General features: G+C 35.9%; 1 long non-coding RNA gene across 1 annotated transcript; it reads left to right on the forward strand.

Annotated features, from left to right (window-relative positions):
• Positions 1-3,754: 3,754 nt before the first annotated feature.
• On the forward strand, positions 3,755-8,082 carry LOC131548654 (uncharacterized). The gene is made up of 6 exons (XR_009273206.1): positions 3,755-3,999; positions 4,469-4,605; positions 5,491-5,579; positions 6,029-6,215; positions 7,558-7,694; positions 7,953-8,082. It is a non-coding gene; the product is annotated as an uncharacterized LOC131548654 (long non-coding RNA).
• The last annotated feature ends 4,600 nt before the right edge of the window (positions 8,083-12,682 follow it).

Genomic DNA, 12,682 nt, shown 5'->3' on the forward strand with positions numbered 1-12,682 from the left:
TAGTGAACTACCTTGCTTTCTACTGCCTACAGGCAGCATCCTAGCTGAAATGGAACTTCATATAAGACTCATTTTGAACACACTACATAAGCAATTCACATGAAGTGCACAGGAGTTTCTATTGATTCAATGGACGTTGACAACAAGCACAGTGACACAAATTTCTCACTTTGTTCACTATCTTTTTGCACTGAGCTTGTCACAGTGAATTATGGGTTTGCTTACTCAGTGACAATTCATTTGCCTTACAGTTTGGCGAAAAAGTCTAAAAGGCATGCAGTATAAAGCTTCATTTATACACAAAACACGTTTTTGCATTTCATGAGTTCACACCGGAGCTGGAGTATAGTAATGCGTATATGGCGTGTTGTCCGGGGAAGTGCTCCAAGCTCGGGAAACCCAGAGTACCCCACCGTATAAGTGTAGTAGGAACTCAAATGTGGAGAAGGGGCGGTGGAGGGATGCTGATTAAACCGTCAAAGAATAGAGGTATGTCAGCTGTATTTATACCTACACTGAAAAAAATGGTGCTAAACAGCACTAAAAGTGCTTCTTTGACTCGTAATCATAGGGGAACCACTTTTAGTGCTATTTAGCACCGATCTTTAAAGGTGTTATATAGCACCTTTGTCAAATGGTGCTATGTAGAACCATAAGAGGTGCCATACAGCACTTTATTGCAGTAGTTCTTTGGCTTGTTATCATAGGGGAACCTATTTTGGTACTATATGGCAGATATCCTTAAAGATAAGAAGCTTAATAGCACATTTTTCAAAATGTGGTTACACAGAACCATTAGAGGTGCCATATGTGACTACCAGATGAGCCAATATGCTTCTAAATGACACTTATGATAACTAATCATTTCTTACCAAATTGCAGCTTTAAAGATTCAAATTCATGTTCTAAATGCTTACTGAGAAACAAAATACATTCCACTTTCAGAACCTTTTAATTTATTTATTTCAGCAGCCAATAACATGAGTGCTGACAAGCCAGGAAATATACATATACAACATCACAATATACGGGGAGTTGTTGTTTTATACACATACAAAATAATGCAACAAGCTTGAAATATGTACATTTTTGAAGAAGAGAGAGTCCCGGTTTACACATACAGTCATGGCAAAAATATCGGCACCCTTGGTAAATATGATCAAAGAAGGCTGTGAAAATTAATCTGCATTGTTAATCCTTTTTATATTTTATTTAAAAAATACAATAAAATATAAAAATATAAAAAAAAACCTGCAATGTCTAGAGACCTTGTCTTAGCACCATGTTTTGGAACATGAGCACAACGGTCAAACATGTCCAACTAGCATGTTTACAAAGAAAATCAGAAAAACACAAGGTGCAGGGTAATGGAATTTAAAAAATCACATGGTCCAGAGACACATTTTTAGAAGTTGAACTTTTAAATTAAACACAGCATCTTTGTAACATGAGACATGCAAAAATCACCAGTGCCATCAAATGTGTTTGCATAGAAAAGCTGCACAGTAGAATGCAAAACCACAAAATGTAGGGAAGTGGAATTAAAGAAAAAACAAGGTCTAAATATATATATATATTTAAGTGAACTTATTTTAATTTGAGCACTGTGCTTTTAGAATGCTGTCATGCGCAAGATGGTACGGCACAAGACCCCAGCACAGTGGTCAAATCTGTCCATCCGGTGCATGTTTACTGTACATAGAAAAACAATGGAAAAGCCCCAAAACAATTGAAACTCCTGTGAATGCATTTAAAACAGCCTTTGCATGGGTAGATATAAAATTCTCTTTGGAAAAAAATTCTGTCATTCTTTTTTTTTTTATTAGTGTAAATGGAATCCGAGCACATGTTTTCTGCTCTTGGGTTTACGTCCTCTACAGATAGCAGTCTTCTCATTAAATTGATCTCCTGCAGTGATGGAGATCCATGTATCAGTGTGATTCAGCTTGAGAACACTGAGTCTAATCATCCCTATTATCCAATGCATTTCCTCAGTCTCTAGGGGTTGTGCTTATAAACAATTGATGATTATACTGAACAAAAACGTAGGTATTGCAGCCAACCCTTGGTGCTTATGCGATAAAATGATTAATTAATACATTACAATGTGGAAAAAGTCTCCAACAGATGCTTGTGGTGAGTTAAAAGGCACGGCACTGTTGCAAAACACAGCAGAAACTGTTGCTTCATAATATGTTACGCCTGCAAATTTCATATGTAAGAGCTGCCTTGTTTTCTCTATTTTAACAGCTTGTGAAGACTGAAATATAAAGCACAGTTCAGACACTCTTCCAGCTTCCCACATTTTCTTTGAATATACCATTGCCAAGCAGTGTCAATTCAAGTCTTTATGCTACTTTGTAGTGGGAATGAAGAAAAATACCCTGAGGATATTTTCAACAGACCCGAGTGTCCATGGGTGAGAAGGCTTAGATCAATGCGGAGTAATTACACATGCTTCCGTCCAGTATTACTGAACTCAGTAGGGTTAGAGAGGGACAGAGGGAAATAATATTATTTTGCCGTATCAGACTGTCATGCCTGTCAGTGATATTCTATACTGCTTAAATACCAGCTAAAAATTAAACAAGTATGATTCAACCCAAAGATGTCACAAATGGCAGCTGCTCGGCTGGTGCAGGACATCTGGAAGTGGAAAAGCTGGAGCCTGCAAATTTGCTTCTGGGGCACTGTAAAGGTAGCAAACAGGGAAAAGTATTACACTTTCAAGAGCCTTAAAAACATTTGTCACTGTTACAACATCTTCTATAATATAATAAAGTACTTGCAGTCTGTTTAGTTAGAAAACATGGTAGTTTTTTACAACCTGATCTCACAGAATTCCGTGTAATGTTCACGGACTTAATTAACCCCGAATCTGTGGTGGCATCACGGAATCGCCGAAAATTCCGTGATGGGCTCACAGAAGTGATATCAATGTAAGTCAGTGACAGGCATCAGCCGTGGTCCACGCACGGATTCACTGGTTCAACACCAGCGCTGCATCGGACCACGTAAAAAGAGTGACTCCGATGCAGTTATATTTTGAATACTTCCCTTTCAGATGTGAAATATATGAATCGCACATGATCTTGAACTTGCAGGCAACTAAATGGTTTCAGCTCTCTGCCTTGTAAACTGCAGTACAAAGTAGTATAAATGCAGTACAATGAAGTACAACTGGACAATTGCAGTATAATGAAGTATATAACTGCAGTTCATTAAAGTTCAAGAGCAGTAAAACTGAAGTACAATGAAGTGCAACTGTAGATTTGCTGTATAATGAAGTACAGATACAATATAACTGCAGTTCAGTGATAGGCTGAAATGCAGGTGAAGATTTCAGATGCAAAAACTTCTTAGTCTGTCTGATTACATTTATTTAATTGTATTTATTTTTTTATGAGCATTTTTTAAAATAAAGCTCCTATGATTAGGTTCAGTAATTTCACTTTAATGGCAATGAGGTTCTTTTCATTGCCAATAAAGTCTTCGTGTATAGGCCCTGTACTGCAGTTATGCTGTATTGTGCAACATGTAGCAAGTGCTGTGGTTACAGTAGACTTGGCAAGTGTTTTTTATTTTTTATTTTTTGTAACGCAGACTTCCTATAAAATATTCGTACAAAAATATTTTTGTACAAAAAATATTTGCCTATGGAATATTTCACCCGCATAGATTAATAACCCGCACGTGTGATCTTCCTTCGCGCCAAAGGTCGTTGTCCTGACAACGAGTCTCGAGAGCAGCGGATTACTTGTAACAGACAGTAAATCAGCGACTTTTCCGTAGTGTCTACTGCAGGATGGATATAAAGTTGTAAAATACGTTTTGGTTTGACAACATCGTTCATATGTGAACTACCACAATTAAAGCACAAAGACATAACATTACACCCCGAGACCATTCACAAGTGCTACAAAAGAGAAGAAACGCTTTCCAGAAGAAGTTCATCAGGCAAGCAGGAGCATTGACTTTGTCGACTCATCCAGTTTAGCGGTGAGTATAATGTCTAATGTCCTCATATATCTTTAGTTATAATTTTAGAGTGATGTAAAAAGACTTAACGGATATCTTATTCAACCCGCTGAGATGAGAAGAAGATGAGAGGAAACGCCGCTTCAGTGCTGATCTGTAGCGCTCGCGGGTCACTGCACAGAACACACAGAGCTGAAGTCTGAGAGGAAGACAAAACAACTGGTTTCATGCTGTTTTTACTACACTTTTACTATAATGAAACAAATTATAATTATATTATAAAATCTAATCTAATAAAACATCCAACTAGTGACAACCCTGTGTATAGATTTAATTCTGCTATGGCTCAGCTATTTGTTATAAGCAGTTCTGTAGAAATGAGTCATGTCATTGTCCAGCTCAGTTCAATAGCATCAGTACATCATTTATAATAATGGAATAAACAAAATTGTACTGAATACAGTGTATTTGTTTGTTTGTTTGTTTCTAGGAGAGCATCAACCCCTAATTGACATGAGGAAAAAATCATTGAAAAGTGTTCAGTGTACAGTGTACCCCTCTTTGCAACGGAGGAAGCATTGGGAAAGAGGAGACGAGAGAAAGTGAAAAGGCACTCAACAGATGTTGGTGAGACTTTATTTCTGGAAATGCTTTTAAAGGTCACTCACATTCTAGTTAGCCACAAATGTAAACCTGATTTTAGATGGGATTAATAACTCCAGCTACTTGTAGGTTTACATTCCTGTATATTTCACACTAAATTGTGATGCAGCCTGAATCATAATCACACCATGTTCATTTGTTGGCCATGAGGAGAACTGATCCCTAAACTAAACATACTCTCTCCCAAGGTTTTTTTTCTCCATTCTGTCACCTGACAGAGTTTGGGTTCCTTGCCGCTGTCGACTTTTGGCTTGCTTATTTGGGGACTAATGATATTCAGCAATATTATTGATCTGATTCCACAGACACTATTGATGAGGACTGAACTGAGCTAGATGATGACACCACTGCTATCTAGATGCACTGAAATTATTTTATATTTGATGATTTTTATACAGTTAATCGAAATTAACTGAGTCAACACTGATTTCAACTGAACAATGACACGTTTTACTGTTTAGAGCTGCTTCACAGCAGACGTGAATTCTGTTTGCATCATTATTTATCTTTTTATCACTGTAAAGCAGCTTTGAAACAATCTGTATTGTATAAAGCACTATATAAATAATGGTGACTTGACTTAAATTGGTTAAAATCTTCAAAAAAAGTGCATGAAACAGGCAACCTGAATAAACACAAAATACAGTTTATTAATGATAACTGTATTTGCCTTTGTTTTATGTTCATTTTCTTAGGAATATCTGACAATATTTAGTGCTGGATATACTCAAAAATATAATAAATCAGTATTTTTTTTTTTACAGCACTGTACACCAGCATTTATGTGCGGTAGTGTGACATTAATGTGTGGAAATGGACATTTTATCAGTGTGTGATTGCTATTTTCAGGAAAATGCACTGGTAACAACTAAAAAAAGACGACCAAAAATATAATTCAACAGAGGATGATGGCTGGTGAATCAAGCACTCAAATAATGGTGAGCAGTAATCTACTTTATTTAATTGATCTTTTATTAACTATTATCTTTATAGTTTATAAGTAAGGGATAATCAACGGCTAGCTGTGCATTAAACGATTTGAATGCACGATGTGGAGGTGAAGAACCGCCCGACGCGCAACGGAGGGTGGTTGCCTCCCGTTTATGCCATGGTCATTTGCCAGCATTCACATATTAAAGATGTTAACAATATTTGCGCTGCAATATTTGATCGGAATGATAAAAATGACGGTTATTTTCATCTGTATTACTATTCAACTGTAACTGTATGTTACTATGGTTACCAATGTTTATAGGAAGCGCAATAATATAGAACGTGATTAAACTGACCTGGAACTACCTGTGCAGTTCAACACCTGCCAGCCAATCAGAATCCAGTATTCAGACAGACCATGGCATAATACATAATAACTGCTATTGTATTTCAGGAACTAAGACCAGTGGGAGTGCTGGAGAAATCAAGTGTATAAGTCCTCTGTCTCCTCAGCCATGGAAGAGATCTTCAGACATGAAGAGATTGAGGAGTTAAATGAAATCAAAGAGCTAAAAGAAGATCTACAATACTAGTGCCATTTCAGTATGAAAACAGAGAGAGAGAGCTGAGGCAGTGGAAAGGTAATGAAATCTAGTTATAACAGCAATTATTCTCAATGCTTAACATAAGCTCTCAACATTTTTTTTTTTTGTGGACTCTTTGATTCTCTCTGATTGACTGGAAGGTGCATTAAAACAGTGAATGCAGATAATTACAATCAGTTCAATCGCTATTTTAAAACAATGCGCTGCTTGTACTGTAGCACACACATACAGTCAGAACGCTAGATCTAAAGACCTGTAACCAAACAAACTAATGAAAATTTACTTAGTTTTACCCTTCTAGTCAAATTGTACTCCACAAACATTAAAGGGATAGTTCACCCAAAACTGAAAATTCTGTCATTAATTACTCACCCTCATGTCATTCCAAACCTGTAATACCTTTGTTCATCTTCAAAACACAAATTAAGATATTTTTGATGAAATCTGAGAACTTTCTGACCCCTCTCTACAGGCAGCAACGCAACTTATAACTCATTTAAGTTCCAGAACAATAGCAAAGACATTGTGAAAGTAATCCATGTGACTCCAGTGGTTTAACCCCAATTTTGTCTTCTGTCGCATGAACACAACTCTCATGCGTTGTGATGCTCTCATGAATGCACATTACAGATCAATATTTTTGTAAATAAGTGGTAAAGTAGTTTTTTTTTTTTGGACTCAAACACTCGTGTCGCTTCATAAAATTGAGTTAAAACAACTGGAGTCACATGAATTACTTTAAGCATGTCTTTCCTACCATTCTGGAACTTGAATGTGTAAGTTGCATTGCTGTCTATGCAGGGTCAGAAATCTCTCTGTTTCTTTAAAAATATCTTTGTTTGTGTTCCAAAGAAGAATGAAGGTCTTACGGGTGTGAAACCACACAAGGGTGACTAATTAATGACAGAATTTTCATTTTTGGGTTAGCTATATCTTTAAAGGCAGCTTTAACTTAAGATTTGAACCTAGCTGTAACAGGTGTGTATTACACAATTTTAATCAACTTCAGTGGAGGCAACCCGTTTCATGTCGAGTGGTTCTTTGCCTCCACCTCATGCATTAAAATAATGTAATGCACACCTAGCCTGTATGTGTGTAGAGGGTTATAGGCTACACACAGTATTAAATGAAGGGGGCACAATAACTGTGGAACACATATATTCTATATACTGTATTCTAATAATATATTTAAATTATATACTTGTATATTTGTAAATTATGTTTTTTTCTATTATTATTATTATTATTATTTAAATTATTATTATTTTTTATTTAAGGTTAGAATTTTGAACGAAAAACCAAAATGATAAAGAGGGCAAATAACTTTGGAGGACTCTGTACAGTATTTAAACATGATTGTGTCTATGCTTTTTCCCAGAAATGCATGTTATTGTGCAAGGGGTAGTGCCATGGACTATCAGTGGAGGAACAGAAAGCTCTGAGATTTCATTATAAAGATCTTCATTTCTGTTCTGAAGATGAACGAAAGACTTGCGGGTTTGGAACGTCATGAGGGTGAGTAATTGATGACAGAATTTTCATTTTTGGTTGAACCAACCTTTCAACTTCTGTTACCTGGAGTGTTCAAAGGCATTGTTAATGCAGACCAATATGTTTAAAAGAAATTAATTGGGAGTAGAATGAATACTTTACACAAACACTTGGTGACATCACAATTCAAGATTTATTTTAAGCATACTAAATATGCCTGTGGTGAAAAGAGTAACTGAAACTTGAGAATTTCTGATAGTTTTTGCTTGTTTGTTGTTCCAGACTACATCCAAACTAGTGTTTCCACATCTGAGATAAAGGCAGTCATAAGAACCAAGCAGAACAATGAGGATAAGCTCTTCAGAAAATGAAACCTGTCAGAATAATGAGGGAAGAAATGTACATGATTGCGTGATATGTAAATAAACACTAAATACATTTAGTGTAACTCTCAGCCTGTTATTTTAAGTTTAAAGAAAAGTAAAATCATTTATTGTTGCATTGCTGTTTGAGACATTCACTGTTGTTTTGTACCTTAATTTATTATAATGCAGATGTGTAAAATAAAACTTGTTATTCTGAATATTCTGGTTGCATTTCAGTATTACTGTACAGCATTTTATTAGTATTGCACTTTGGTAGTACTGAATTGTACTTCAGTTGTATTATATATTGCAGTACTACTGCAGATTTATTGCAGTATAACTGTAGTAATACTTCAGCTGTATTGCAGTAATACTGCAGTTCTATTGCAGTTGTTTGTTAGTAATACTACAGCTCTACTGCAGTTGTATTTCAATAGTACTTCAGATGTATTGCAGTAAAACGGCAATAATGCAGTTTTTTTGTGTCCAAAAAACTGCATTTTTCTACATGTAACAAAAACTGCAGTATTACTTTTTTTAAAAACTGCAGTAATTTTTTGTAAGGGACTCCTAATTAATGTCATTAACATAGGCTATATAAGTTCACAAATCATCATAATTTAGAACAGCGAGCTGCAAGAACAGCTTACATTTTCAAAAACCTGCAATACTCCGACAAGAAAAAGTGCGTACGTCTGCTCAGACCCTGACGTGACGCTAAGCACTTTTCCATGTCAAAGACCGTTTTTACAGATATGAGCGCTGGCGTGGATTTAAGTGTACGCACACTCTAAGATCAAATCTGTGCGTACGCACGCTTTATAAATGAGGCCCCTGGTAGGCCTATCTACCAGCAAGTTGATTTGACTTGCATTGCCAGAAATCATCAATTCTGTGGACATCTTCAAAGTCCCCTTTAAGGAAAGTCACTTCACTTGGCGGCTATTTGCAATACCTCAGGGAAGCGATTTTGGACATGCAAGACCAACGATCTACTTGGGGAAATAACAAAGTCTCAAAAACTGCTGGTCAAACTCACGTTTAAATAAACTATTTCAAATCAGTAACAAAATCTCACATTAACTGTGTATATTTATGTTGGTCCAGCCAATGCGCATGTGCAGTCCCAAGTGCGTATCGGTAGAAACTGGAGATTCAGGACTTGTTCCGCCATGTTGCATGTTGCACTTTCTCCCACTCATAGTAATATGAGTGAACCGTCTTGGTATATACATAGCGAAGTTGATATGCGTCCCAGTCATTCAATGTGAAGACTTGATCACATGAGAAAATTTTACTATTTTATGAGCTGACTATTTTTTATGAATTCATGCAATTTGATTTGTACGAAAATGCAAGATTTTAGGATAAAAATTAAGCATTAAGGTCCACCCATAAACCCACTGATGAACCTAATGATCTGTGGGGAGTAAGCAGATCAAATTTGCCAGAAATTCGCTAAAACATAGTCACAAATTGCCATGAGACTGTGTTGGCATCTTGTATTGCAATTTCAATTTCATTGTTTGATTCCAGTTAATAGCATCATTTAAAAAAAGCTATTTCACATAGTGTTTTAAAAAAAAATCAACTACATAATGCAATACTTCATTGCTATTTTCTGGCTTCCCAGTGTGTTTATTGTTCAATGGAATGGAGGGAAATCTTACTCCGTGATGACAAACACAGCGTGTCGCTGGGATCCTGCAGTGTTCGACGTTGGTTGCTGAGGCAGTTCTTGAGAACCAATAGCGTGCTGCAGTGATGATTATTTTTGTTGGCCAATTTAGAAGTTAGCATCACCCTGGTTCACCTCAGGGAAAAAAAGGTTGCAGAAAATGAGCTCTGTAAGCAACGAAGTTTGATTTTTACATTTTGTTAATCCTGATAATCTTCAAAAATGAACACAACTTTTAGGAATTTTGAATACAATCGCCTTCAGTCTTTCAGTCTCTCTCTTTTTTTTTTTTTTTACATTTTCCCTGAATGTTTTAGGTAATTAGTTTTCAAAAGCACATTTATAAACATGACAAATCTTTAAAAGCAGACTAGTGAGTAGATTTGTTTACCTGCTCGGCAAGTCCCAGATAACCTCTTAGTCCCATTTAACCACTTGTTAGCAACCACCTATTACAAGACGAGTAAGTGCTTTAAAAATCACTTCATAGTTTGTCACAGAATAAAACATGAAAACATCTTGAGCTTGTGTGCTAAAATGCTAATTCGGTTACACTTTATTTTGAAAGTCCACTTTAGACATTCTACTAACTATAAGTAACTTTATAACTACATCAACTAGGGTTAGTAGAATAAGTTGACATACTGTACACTTGCAAAGTTTCTCCTAGTCAGTATGTTGTGGACCCATCAAAATAAAGTGTTAGAAGTTATTAAGCAGACAGTCTACTAATACTCTAATGACTGCTAGTTGACATGTAGTTGCAAAGTTACTTACTGTTAGTAGAATGTCTAAAGTGGACTATCGAAATAAAGTGTTACGGCTAATTCATTTGCGGGTTTTGGACTGCAAAATAAGTCATCCCTGTAGCACTCTTGAGCAGGTGTTTTGTGGGTGAGGTCAGAACTGAGATGGTAGGAGGATTAGTTTTGAAAATGTTGTGAATTTGATGATTCATGTTATGACTGTATGATTTTACCTCTTATGTGGCAGTCTACCTCACAAGTATTATGTATTTGTCAACTGCTCCTTAGCTGACTTCTTCACTTAAGAGTAAAATTATACTTGATGTTGTCTTCACAAGTCATTGAAATACAAAATGACTTCAGAAGGAAAGGAGCGCAAAAGTAAATTGAGTACAAAAACGGCCTCTGGTTTTTTGGTGTAAAAGTCATATTAAATTGCTATGAACTATTACCCAGCTGAACTATTCGCAGAGCAATCAGTGCATTTGTGAGTGTGTGATTCATTACAACATGATTTGTATATGTATTTTAACATTTTATGCACCTTAAATATTATAAATCAATAAGCTTTTTTCCCCATGTGATACTTCCATCAATATGTAGCCTATGCAACATTTTTGCTTTCAACCAACTAATGATGATGATGAAATGAAATGCACCTGCCCTACTGTTGCTATAGCTACAAAATTAAAGTTTTTGAGGTAAACATTCCAGGATTTTTCTCCATATAGTGAACTTCAATGCGAGCTAATGTGTTGAAGGTCCAAATTTCAGTTTGAATGCAGCATCAAAGGGCTCTACATAATCCCAGCCAAGAAATAAAGGTCTTATGTAGTGAAACAATCAGCCATTTTCAAAAAAAAAAAAGGAAATGAAAATGTATATACTTTAACCACAAATGCTCGTCCGTGATGTAGACGGAAGTACCAACTCAATGTTTACAAAGCGAACGTGCAAAGAAAGTCAAATGGCCTTTACAAAAAAGGGTAAAACGATGTGGGGCGATTTTGAAGTTGGAGGAGAAAATGAGATTTTGAGAGATGAGTTTTTCTAACCCGATCTCATGAATGTGCATTTCAATGGCACGATTTTCTGTTTGCGTACTATTTATATGCAAAAATGGACTTTGGCATGCATATGATACGCAATTGGTAGGTTTAGGGGTGTGGGGTAGGTGCGTTTTATATGCACGTAAAACACGTGTGTATGCACTCCAAAGTCAGTTTCTGCATATTAATAACACACACACACAAAATAGTGCTATTAATACGCATTTTCATGAGACCCTACCTTTTTGAACTGGGAGTACACAGAAGAAGAACTAACCACACGTGACCTTTCCAACATGATTATGTAATGCGTGAAGTCGTGGACACGCATCACAGAGCTAGAGCAAGGTGAGCATTTGTGGTTAAAAAGTATTTTTATTTTTATTTATTTATTTATTTTTTTTGGAAAACAACCAATCGAAACGCTAGATAAGACCCTTATTCCTCAGCTGGTATTGTGTAGAGCCCTTTGAAGCTGCATTGAAACTGCAATTTGGACCTTCAACCTGTTGGCTCCCATTGAAGTCCACTATCTGGAGAAAAAATTCTGGAATGTTTTCCTCAAAAATTAATTTCTTTTTGACTGAAGAAAGAACGACATGAACATCTTGGATGACATTAGGTGAGTAAATTATCAGGGCATTTTTATTCTGGAAGTGAAATAAACCTTTAAAAGCACGTGCATTAAAGTATAGCCAACAACACATGAGGTCAAGGTACGAATCAAAATTTTTAACCCCACAAAGGACTTTAAAACAAAAAAGACCCACAACTAAGTCATAATATTGCATAAACGGGTAAAACAAGTATTTATTAACAGGGTACATGAAAAAAAATAGCATACATCTCTAAAACTGCTTTCTGTCTAATAAATAAATTCAATTCAGCTATACGAAAAAAAAAATATTGAACTGAATGTTGTCTGCTAAAATGCACTCTAACACGTGTTAAAATAAATAGCACTGAAAAAGTTACAACAGTGATTACCAATCAGAAAACTGAACAAAACTGAAATCACAGCTCGCAATTTTTTAAACCATGTAGTCAATTATATAAGGGTTCAAGTGACTTTCTTTTCAACTGAATAAAGACATGAACATCTTGGATGACATGGGAGTGAGCACATTATCAGGAAATATTAATTCTGGAAGTGAATTTAATTTAACATTTTGAT

Source organism: Onychostoma macrolepis, chromosome 10, assembly GCF_012432095.1.
Source record: "Onychostoma macrolepis isolate SWU-2019 chromosome 10, ASM1243209v1, whole genome shotgun sequence".
NCBI lineage: Eukaryota > Metazoa > Chordata > Actinopteri > Cypriniformes > Cyprinidae > Onychostoma > Onychostoma macrolepis.